Here is an 11,824-nt window from a genome sequence, read left to right as displayed (position 1 = left end):
GAATAATGAATGGAAACTGATCAAGGAGAGATTCAACCTAGAAATAAGGTGATTTTTTTCAGACAGTGAGAACAATCAACCAATGGAACAGCTTGCCTTCAGAAGTGGTTGGAGCTTCATCACTGGAAGCTTTCAAGAAGAGACTGGGTTGCCATCTGTCAAAAATGGTGTAGGGTCCTCTGCTCGAGCAGGGGCTGGACTGAATGACTTACAAAGTTCCTTCCAGCTGTATTATTCTGTTCTGTTCTAATTGCAACCTATCAACATCAACCTCTCCAACAAACACATCTATTTCATTGCCCCTTTCTTTAAAACTAAAATCATTTACAATGGATTTATAACTACTGATGGAGCCTCAGTAGTTATCCAAGCACAATTCCAAGCTATGTGGAATATTTTCTGCCTACTATCATTGGGAGGTGGAAGTTTGATCTTATTTTAGGGTCAGCACCTCTTTTAAATGTGATTCTTATTTCTAATCCACCAATCTCTGAATTCTGTGTATGCATTGCAAAGATACTGAAGATTTTAAAACAAAACAACCCTGAAATAATGTGGATAAATATATTGACCAGCACAAAAAAACTCTGAAATGGGTTTTTTTCCCCCCCAAGATTGCAAAGTTTTGCAAGTCCTGGCAAATATACTGTATGAATTAGGAATGAGCATTATCTGAAATCCTGTCCAACCAACATTGCTGGTTCCTTAGTTATGTAGATTTCTTCACAAATCATTTGACTAATATTCTTTTTTTTTAAAGCAAGAATAAAATGAAGCAGAAACTGCTCGTTTGATTTTTTTTTTTTTTAGGACCTTTTCCCTTCTGCCGAATGTAAGAAATCATTATCAGTTTCCTGCAAGATATTTGGAGCAGTTTCCTCCTCATTCCTTCTCCCTCTCTTCCTCCTCTTCTTCCTTCCCCTTCTCATCAATAATCAAGTTTTGCATTGATACAGCAACAAACGGTCAACAAAATGGTGCAGCCGTGTTTGCTGTAAAACAGAGAAATGCTGTTTGGCAGAAAGACTTCTAATCTGTCTAGCTTGTCAGTCAGCATTATGGCTTACAGCCACATCAGTTGCACCACAGTAAATTCATCTCCATGAACATGGGGCAACGATTGACCCATGGAGAAGAGAGGGAATTTGGAAAGATCCATATTTTACTAATGCAACAGAAATCAGATTAGCTAGAAAACCAACGTAGACTTACTGTTCTAACATAACAGAGGGAGAGGGAGTCCTGTGGAAATTAATTAGTTGAAAAAGAGTTTTCATTCCACAGGTGAGGCCACCAATGAGAGCATCTCCTGGTTTGTAATGATTCACTGGTTGTTCCCCATCCCGCCCCAGAGTCAAAGGGCAGGGGGTCTTCCACATCCTGGAGGCTGTGTCTGGAAGGAACAGGAACAGCAGAAATAACGAGTGCAACAGAAACATCCTTCTATACCTGCACTCTCTCCTGCCTTGTAACTGCATTGTTTACTCTGCAAGCAGAGCATCTTTCAAGACAAACCTTCAGTGGCTTTTGTAGTGCAGAGAGAGCTCAATAAAAGGCTAACTTCTGAGAGGGTGAGGCGATGTTCATCTACACAGCACCTGCCAAAATCTGACCCAAGGTGTTTATGCAGCCTAGATGCTGGATTACTTCATCTTGCTCTTCAGATGAAGGAAACCCCCAAGGGGTGCGGCATCAACATGAAACAAGGAATAGCTGTGATTTTGAAAATTGCAAGGAGAAAAAACATCACTTTTGTAACTTCCTCCAGAGTGCATGGCCTAAAGTGCTCCATTGAGAAAGAAAGTTTCAGAAAGTCTGCCCCCCCCCCCAAAAAAGCAAGCAAGATCAGAGAGCGTCAAGGACCCCTCATGTCAAGGGGTGGGCTTCAAAATTTTTAGCAAGAGGTTCTCTGCCTGGTTGCTGGGTGGGTGTGGGCATGGCCATGGTGGGCATGGTCTAGTCAGCCTCTTGCACCATGGAGGGTGGTTTGCCCGCCCTGGGCTTCCGGAGGCTTTCCTTGAGCCTCTGGGACAGCGAAAACAGCCTCCCCAGATTCTGGAGGCCAGAAACAGGCCTTTTTCCGGCCTTCCTGAACTTCCAATAGGCCCGTTATTCACCCTCCTTAAGCCTCTGAATGCGCCCTGCACTTATCTGCATCTAAAACGGGCTATGTGGGGATTCCTGGGAGGGGACAGGTGGGGAGTGTGGGACCAGCTAGAGTGGGATTTGGGAATTCTCTGAACTGCACAGAATCTTAGCTAGAGGTCGTCTCGAACTCCTGTGAACCCCCAGCAGCCCACCATTGCTCATGTCAACCCTGAGCTACACATATTCTTTATTGGGAAAACACCACCAAGACAAACTCAAAAAGCAAGGCCCCTTGGCCATCTGTTGAACTAGTCAAAATTCAAAAAGAAAAATGGTAACAGCTGCTGAAGGAGAAAGACAAAGTAGAACTACTCAGTCTTTTATTGTGGTGAAACTGGCAAAGGGGGAGGAAATGCAAAGAATCAAGTCACACAGAGGAAGAATTGGCTGTTCACTCGTCTTCTCAATGTCATGTTTGCCAAGATGAATGAAGAAGGGGAAAGGGGGATAATTTGAAATCAGTAATCAGAAATCATCATAATGATTCTACTCTAACCTAGGGAGAGAAACTCCTGCTATAGTTTCCAAGAATTTATATTGACCTCAACTAGCCTTCAAGAGATATTCCCTGAAAATCTAAATACAATGGATATAAAAAGTCTACACACCCCTGTTAAAATGGCAGGTTTTTGAGATGTAAAATCAGAAAAACACACATCACTTCATATTTTTCCTCATCTTTAATATAATGTATAAACTGTACAATTTAACTGAAAAACAAACTGAAATATTTTTTTGGGGGGAATAACCATTTAAAAAATGGAACAATGTGGTTGCATAAGTGTTCACACCGTCTTATAAGTAGGGATGTGGCTATCTTCTGAAATAACCAATCACATTCAAACTAATGTTAAATAGAGGTCAGAACACACCTGCCATCAATTAAAGTGATTCTGATCAAGACTATATAACATTCAGCTGTTCTAGTAGGATTTGTATTACAATATATAATAAGTGGGTTATCAGAAATTTTCAACATGGGTGTTTTCCATTTTAACATTTTTACCAGCAACACATGGACATTATTTGTCATAGAACTTGGGATGGGATCCTAATATTGTAGATTTGGCACATTAGAAAGTGTCAACAAGTCACTTTGATCTCCTGTCACCGTGATGGCCAACCTATGCCATGTATGCTGGAAGTAGCAATCTATCTGGGCATGGAAGCCATCACCTGATGCTCTTCTGGGTTCCAGCACATGCCTACACAGCAGCTAGCTGATTTTTGTTCATGGTGGAGCACCACAAACCGGAGGAGCAGTGTCTGGGTGCGCATGCACACTCCAGACTCCTGATCTTTTGGTTTCCGGCGCATGCATTTGGGGCGGTAAGTTGGTTTTCACGCATGCATGCCACTGGAAACAGGAAGAGCAGGCGGTTGTTGTGCATGTGCACGCCAGAAACCAGAAGCACAGCTTCCCGGCATCTGCATACATGCTGGTTATCTTCCCTTCTGGTTTGTGGTCAGTGGTGGGTTCCGTATCCCATTCCAACTGGTACAGTTGGAACGGGCCTGGCGTCACTCACAGGGATGCATGCAGCACACATGCACATCTCTGTGGCATGTGCATGTGTTGTATCTGCCAGCGACGCTCATGCAAGCCTCCAGCTGCTCGGCGAAGGCTTTAAATGACAGGTAAGGAGCTCAGGTGGGTGGATTGACCCGCCGAAGCATCATACCGGAACAGTACCCAGTGCTCCGGGCAGGCTCCAGTATGCCCATAGAGGGGCATACCGCCTGCAACCCACCACTGTTTGTGGTGCTCTGATACATGTGTGCATACACATATTTAGTGCCGAAAAGGTTCACAAGCATTGTCCTATCACTTACATCTTCGCCATGTTGATTGATCCCTCATTTTTCCTTTTAGGTTTCCCCACCTCTGGAATTCAGTCTATCCACCCTGCAATATTGCAGAAGATGGTGGTGGTGGGGAATCACCAATATGGAAATGAAAGTTATTTTAGGCTTTCAGTTTTAGGTGTGTCCATAGAGCTGTTTGGGTTGAGCTGGATTAACAGGAGGCGTTCTAGTTCTACATTTCTAAATCTCTGTATGGACATCAGCCTTGTTTCCCCATCCAGTGCTGATGACAAAACTCTCCTCTCAGAAACCAAAGAATGCCTGGAGCATCTAGTCAAGAAAATTAAAGAAGAAAGTGAAAGTGTTGGTTTTTAACATCAAAAAGATCCAGCTCATGACCATTGCAAGGGATGGAAACGCAAAATAGAAATTGACAATGAAGAGAGAGAAAGCATGGAAATAATAACTTTCCTATGATTTGCGGATTATTCAAAATGGTGAAAGCAGCCCACAAATAAAACCTTGAATTGCACTGGGTCACACAACAATCAGAACATGAGCTGAATATGGAAAAGCAAGGACCTCAGCCTGGTAATCTAATGTAGGTTATCCAGCACTATTATGTTCCCCATACATGTGTTTCCCATAACATTCTTGCCGATCAGAAGCTCGCCTTTAAAGAATCTAAAGTGGACATCTATGGGTGACCAATGCCTTTAGGATTTGAATTAATTCCCATCCCAGAAGGTGTTCTTCATCCAGACCCTTGGTCAATTTATTTCTTGCTGTACAATCTTTTCAATGGGAGCAGCAACTGACCCTAGCATGAGTCAGACTGCTTCAGCACCAAAATGGGATACCTGACACTAAAGCCTATGAGCTAATGCAAGCAGAAGATTGGTGTGTCAGAGAAAGAAGGGTCTGTCTCCAAGGTGGAAACACCCATACTTGGTGCTATTAGTTGCTCACAGTGGAGCCAAAGTTGAAGGATAGACTTTGGGGATTCAAACATCAAAAAAGAAGAATCCGCCCAGTAAGAGATTATGAAAAGGAAAAGATCACAAGGATAGCAGCAAGCTGCATAGTAACCAAAAAACAAAAAACAAAATCTATGGGTGATCATCACCAATGATCTCCTAGGTGAAAGAACAAAATGATCAAAATATTTCAAAAATTAGCCTTGTTTGAGGTCTTCTGGATCGCTTAAAGAACTTTGACCACTTCCTTAGGAATCGTCAGCTCAAACTCCTCCCATCACACCTCCAGACCTTCCCCAGTAAACTAAAAAAAGCTTCAAAATATAAAGTTTATCCATGTGTTGGATGAATATGAAAGGACAACAAAGAAAGCATCAAGGGGGGGGGGAGATCTATCCATTCTATCTCTTTCTTCCTATTAAGCAAATGATACAGTCCATAGGCTGTCATTTCCGTGCTTGTAGTCAGCTCTCACCCAAAAATTGATATTTCTAGAAAAAAATGGGAAATAAAATTTTAATTCAGTCACAAGCAATTTTAAATTCAACTCCAATTTAGAATTCATATATGGAGGTCTCTTCCGACCCCCTCCTCCATCCAGTAACGAATGCAAGCTTAACTGGAATTTCACAGCACTTTATTAACAGGAAACATAAACCTCGGTGGCTGAAAGTCCAAGCATAAGAAACAGATAAGAACCTTGGCAGCAACTCAGACTTTGACAGAGACAGATAACAGCTTCTCCAGCGTTACAAATGAAGTTGAATCCTGCAAAACCAGACTCCTCCCAGTCTCTCCTTAAATACAATATTGAGAGGAGCCTAATTGCAATAACCTGGGTCCAATTATCTTTTGTAACTGCGTAGCTGTTCTCTCCGTCGATCTGCCCGGCACTCCTGGGCATCCAGGACCGCCTCCCTTATCTCCTCGTCACTACTCCAAGGCATGACATCAGGAGCACACGGCCTTCAGCTCTCACCACTGTTCCATGCCTCAGGCACCTCCTGGTGGCCAACCAGCCTCTCTGCGCCCTGCTCAGAGTCAGAACCCTGTCCAGGGTCCTCCACCTCTTCCAGAGTCAACTCATAAGGCCCCTCGCTGGCGGAGTCTGTTTGCAGCTCCAACGGCTCCTGCTGGGCCACAATAGCGGTCTAATAGAAAACACAATCTCAAACAGGCCCAGCTCTTAACAATTGACAGGGTTCAAGGGTCCTGATTACTTAATTGGAATAAAGATAACAGAGACTACTAGAGTTAGATAAGACACAGCCTAAAATGTCACCAAACCCCTTGGTGGTGGGTGGCATCATCTCCAGTGGTCCCAGGAGACAAGATCCCACTTTGAAGGACAGCAGAAGTAATCATCTGGCTCTTGAACTGTGTTACTTTTTGGACAAGACCTGACAGGAAGGAGCACATCCACTAGAGAACAGTGTCCCCTGGGGGTGTAACTGTGATTTTTCACTAACATGTTTTTTTTCCCCCAGCTACTCCTGTGAGTTTTGTATCAGACAAGAATAAATACCACAGTCTGTATAGCAGAAGGATGGGGAGGGTCTGTGGCTTTGAATGTCTCTATCTTTCTTTTCCTAGTGAAGCTCAGTTTGTCCATGTTGGAATCACGAAACTCACTGGCATTTCCATCTTGTGAGAGGGCTTTGAATTCTTCTAAAGCTTCTTGTTGTTTAAAAACAGGAATGGGATTAATTATGGGTCTCCTGTTTCTGTTTCTGCTACTTCTGATGTTCAAGCCAGTCTCTGGGAAGATTAGAATGAAATGTCCTCTGAACTTGGAGCACCAGGATGAAAAAAGACCACGGAGTTATTACAGGCCAGGAGACCATCTCATTACTATCATCACCACTGCAAGAAAAATATTGCGTATAACAACATTGCCTTTCAACGTGGCTCCTTCAATTCAGTCTGAGGTGTAAGTTGTTCAGTGTGATGGAGTTGCATTCCTCCATTTGCTTCCAGCATTCTCCCCTTTTTTGTCTTATTTCACTTATTTCTATATTGCAAAACCTATATAATTTGCTGAATCACTTTGATTTCCATGGCTTCTCTCTTTTGCCTTATTTTATGGAAAAGATTCAAATCTCTAAATGGGAGTGGGGACCTGAAAGAAGTCTAAATGAAATAATTTTTCTTAGTCCAATTCTAAGATATCTCTTGAATACTGACTTAGTTTAAAGTAATGAGTTGTAGTCACTTGTATTCAATGCCTAATTCTTATACATATATATATATATGGAGTGGGGTTTTTTATAATTTCTTTTCTGGATCACTTATGAAACACCCTTTTCCTCGTATGATGGTTCTACTTTAATGATTGAATGATATTGTTGGGGTTCCAAGTAACACCCCTAACCAATGAAGACTCCAAGGCCAGCAGTTCCTCAAAGTTCCATTGTATTAGAGATGTCAAATTGGCATATCTAGGAAAACCGGAATCTGAAAGCTCCTATGTTTTCCCCACCCAAAGGAAAGTCAAAGCTCTTTCCCCTGCACCCACATGTCCATCACATGTCCAATCAATCCACCCTCCCAACTGGAGATGCTTCCCAGTCATTTAGAATCCCAGATTCTTACATTTAGTGGAACACTATCTAAATCCCAGCTCCCAACACTCTTTAAAATGAAATGGTGATGAGTGACTAGCATTTGCATTTGATTTTGGATCAATATTAGCTTAAGACTCACAAGGCTTGTGGAGAGAAAGAAGCTTATATTGGGAAAAAAAATTCTATTGTTATGTAATGATGGTGATGATAACATGAAAACCTTTTTTTACATTAGTATACCTTGTGATAAAGAAACATTTCTACAGTACATTTTTAACATTCAAGTGGCCAGCAAGACTCCCTGGCTTCCACAGAATATCACACTTGGCTACAACATTCATGACAATTATTTGAACATACTTCACACTTCAGAAGCCTTGCTGGACATACTCGCTACTGGAAAAGCTAATGTTCCCAACTACAGCTGTGGAAGAAAGGACAATATTTTGGTTCTTGTTGATGCAGCTGCTGATGACATCTCTACCCAGATTTCAACATTAGGTGGTATCTACAAAGTCCCACAGGTTTGTATGGCTAGTTCTTTGATAAGTAAATTGAGTAAGGCAATTGGTGTATGAGTAATAGATTTAATCATATCTTCTCTTCAAAAATTGAGAGTTGCTTTTCATTGTGGCTATTTTAGGCATCATGGTTAGGGATTGGTAGGGGGAGTAAGGATCAAAGCAATGGGAACCTTTTATGACATCTTATTGCATTCAGTCTTCTCTTCTTCACACTTGCAAAGGTCAGGAGAGGCTCTATGTACAATCAAAATGTTTTCTGAGTGAATGGGTGGTGCAGCAGAGATGGTAAGCTTATGTTTTGTACATAAGGTTAACAAAGAAAATGATGTTTTCAATGGTAAACACATCCCACCTTAATGAAAAAATTCCAAATGGTTTACCTTATCTATTGCTGCTAAAACACATATATTTTATGAATTTGTAGGAACCACAGGATTAATGAATCACTTTGTTTAAAAAAAATTGCAAGGATAGAAGCAACATGTCGAATATTTAAATACCCCCATTAGGGATTGGCAGGCTCACTTACAAATATAAATAATTCCTACCATTTCAAGTTGGGTTGAAGATGGCAGTAGTCTTCATCTTATTGATGTTATGCCTAATATATATGTTTCAAATATATCACTACTAGAACAAAGCTAATTACATCATCTGAGAAATATTTTGGGATTGGATAAACATATTCCAGCTACTACCTTCAGAGCTGATTTGGGAATTTATGTAAATTTGTTCTATGGCTAAAATCAGGGCATATAATTATTGGTATAAAATTAAAGTTATAGAAACTGACAAACTTCCAAAATTCTGTCTTTTGAATAGAATAGAATAACAGAATTGGAAGGGACCTTGGAGGTCTTTTAGTCCAACCCCCTGCTTAAGCAGGAAAGCCTATACCATTTCAGAGAAACTGTTATCCAAACTCTTTTTAAAAGCTTCCAGTGTTGGAGTGTTCACAACTTCTGGAGGCAAGTTGTTCCACTGATTAATCATTCCAATTGTCAGGAAATTTCTCCTTCATTCTAAGTTTCTTCTCTCCTTGATTAGTTTCCACACACTGCTTCTTGTCCTAGCCTCAAGTGCTTTTAAAATTAAAAAAGTACAATTAAAGACTTCTTAAATTGTACAACTGACAAATTATACTAGAAGCTGTTTCCGTTTCTTGTACAATTAGAGAACAAGCAAAAAAATCTAGACAAAAAATTCTCGGATATTAAATAAAGAAAGGTACAACCATTCTCACTAAGGATGGCATATTGTAATGAATGAACCTCTACAAATGTACTCCCAAATTGGCAAATATTTCAATGCAGAAATCTCTAAATATTTTAGGGCATGTTTTACTTAAGCAAGATTTGAGCACCAACCCACATGTAAGGAACAGACTTGTACTTGCAAAGTTCAAGAGATAGACATAACATATTTTTGTTTTAATGTCAAGGTATAAGAAAGAGAGGGATCGGTATCTTGGACTGTAGATAAGATGGGTTCTTATATTAAAACAACTTATTTTCTTTGTGGTCAATTTTTTAAAAGTACATATAACACAGCTCTTTATTTGAACAATCAAATAGAAAAAGATACAGCCATTCTCAGTAAGGATGTCACATTGGAATCGATAGGTCTCTAAAAAAGTATGTCCAAATTGGCAAATATTCCGATCCAGAAATCCCTAAACATCTTAGGGCACTATTTAAGCAAGATTTGAGTCCCAACTCACTTATAATGAATAGAGTTGATTTGTGGAGTTCAGAGATAGATATAAAATATTTATTATTTTAATTTCAATGTATAAGAAAGAGAGGGATCAGTACCTTGAAGTGCAGATTAGAATTTATTGGGATTCTTATATTAAATATATTCTTATATTAAAACAACTTATTTTTGTGGTCATTTTTTTAAAAAGTACATATAATACAGCTGTTTATTTGAAGAAAATATTTCATCTGTGATCTGCACATGTGGATCTGATTGTGGTCAATAATAGGGGTAATACAGAAATATGATTTGCATTCCTATTCATTTTAATAATTTGTTTTCTTTTCTACACTTGTTTTATACAGTCTTGTAAATGAGAAGCTTTTTTTTTAAAAAAAAAAAACCTGTATCTTAATATGGTTTAATGACTGATCAACAGTAATCTATTCAAATAACTATTCAAGTATTTATGAGAAACAAACTGGATTTCTTTAAAGGTAACAGTTTGGAATAGCTCTGACTGCAAAATTCTTCATTGCTTTTTCAGATGAATTTTGAATTATTTTCAGATTCACTGCATGATAAAAGTCAATTGCCATTTTACCATTCCTTGTTTCCCAAAAAAGGGTTCTATCCAGAAATAGTCAAACTTCTTCTGCATTTTGAATGGACCTTGATTGGCCTCTTTGCTTCAGACACAGAAAATGGAGAGAATTTCATGAGGACATTTGCTCCTTTGCTTGTCAGGAATGGAATTTGTGTTGTGATATCACAGCATTTTTCAATGACTGGACATACAGCATCTCTCAGGGCAGCCCTCTCTAAGTGGAGACAAGTCAATGTCTATGTTCACTTCATAGAATATCGTGCCATTTGGGACAGACTTCTTACTTTCCAGTTAATCTTTATGCGTTTTCCAGGGCCCGTTGAAGGGAAAGTGTGGATCACAACAGTCATCGGACTATTTCCACTGAAAATGAGGCTTTTCAAATATGTGAATACCATATGGACTCTTAGTTTGGTGCGAAAAAAAAGGCGAGAGTCAGATTCCCATGTACATTATTTCTTTATAAAGCCACCATTGGGAGATTCATCTTTTCACTGTTCTTTTTCAAAGCACATTTTTTCTGCCAAAGGCCGGAGAAGATGCACTGAGAAAGCCCCATTGGTAACACAACAGAAAAGAAACTTGGTTGCAGTCAGGAATTTCCACCGTTTTTACAGTGTCATTAAGACTCTGGCCTATGTCTTGAATGCTGCATATTCGTCAAGATCCAAGAGATGGAGGAAGAAGGGTGCAAGGCTGCAGCCATGGCAGGTATGGATCCATCCAACCTAGTTCCTTTTGAGAGTGGATCCAAAGAAGAAGGAGGGGAACTATGTCAACATTTTTATGCTACAAGAGGCTAACAGGTTTGGCCACTCTAATCACTCAGGGCGTAATATTCAAAAAGACTAGGAACTATTACTTATATAGTTGGATATTATGAGTATTTTTTTTAAAAAAATATGCATTTTTAAATATATTCCTGTATTTGTGGTTTTATGTTTAGATTGGTAGAATTTTACCTTCATAAATTTGAAAGAGCAATTTAGACTATGTAGCCCAGTCCCTTCTCTCTGCAGGAATCCCAGTTAAAGCTTCTCTGTCTGATGGCTATTTGGTCTAATTAAGAAAATCAGTGAAGGGGAGACTTACTCTGAAACTGTTTCTCTCATTCAGCTACAATCTCCTGATTGAGTTTATCTTATGTTCTTCCACCTTCTGGAATAGCAGTAAACAGAGTTTAAGCTTCTGCATAACATCTCAGTTATTGAAAAATTACTGTTCATTCCCTTCTTCAACTAAGAGATTATATTAGTTGGAAAATGTGTTCATTGAGATTGTTATGGATGTATTTGCTTTCTTTCATTTATCATCACAATGCTAGGTCATATTTGGTTTTTAATCAACTACTATTTCAATATAATTGTCACAAATATTCTTATCAAGTTTGATTCCCTCATCCTTCTTGATCTGCATTTATTTTTTATTTTTCTTTGCATTTCTCCCTCTTTTAAATTCCATTCAGAGGTTTGTTTCAGCCTACAGTATTTTGATTTAAAA

The sequence above is a fragment of the Thamnophis sirtalis genome, unplaced genomic scaffold (genome assembly GCF_051295495.1).
Source record: "Thamnophis sirtalis isolate CommonGarterSnake01/CBP01778 unplaced genomic scaffold, rThaSir2_p1.2 scaffold_3, whole genome shotgun sequence".
In the NCBI taxonomy this organism is placed as follows: domain Eukaryota; kingdom Metazoa; phylum Chordata; class Lepidosauria; order Squamata; family Natricidae; genus Thamnophis; species Thamnophis sirtalis.
The sequence above is the reverse complement of the archived record's forward strand: the minus strand, read 5'-3'. Positions refer to the sequence as shown.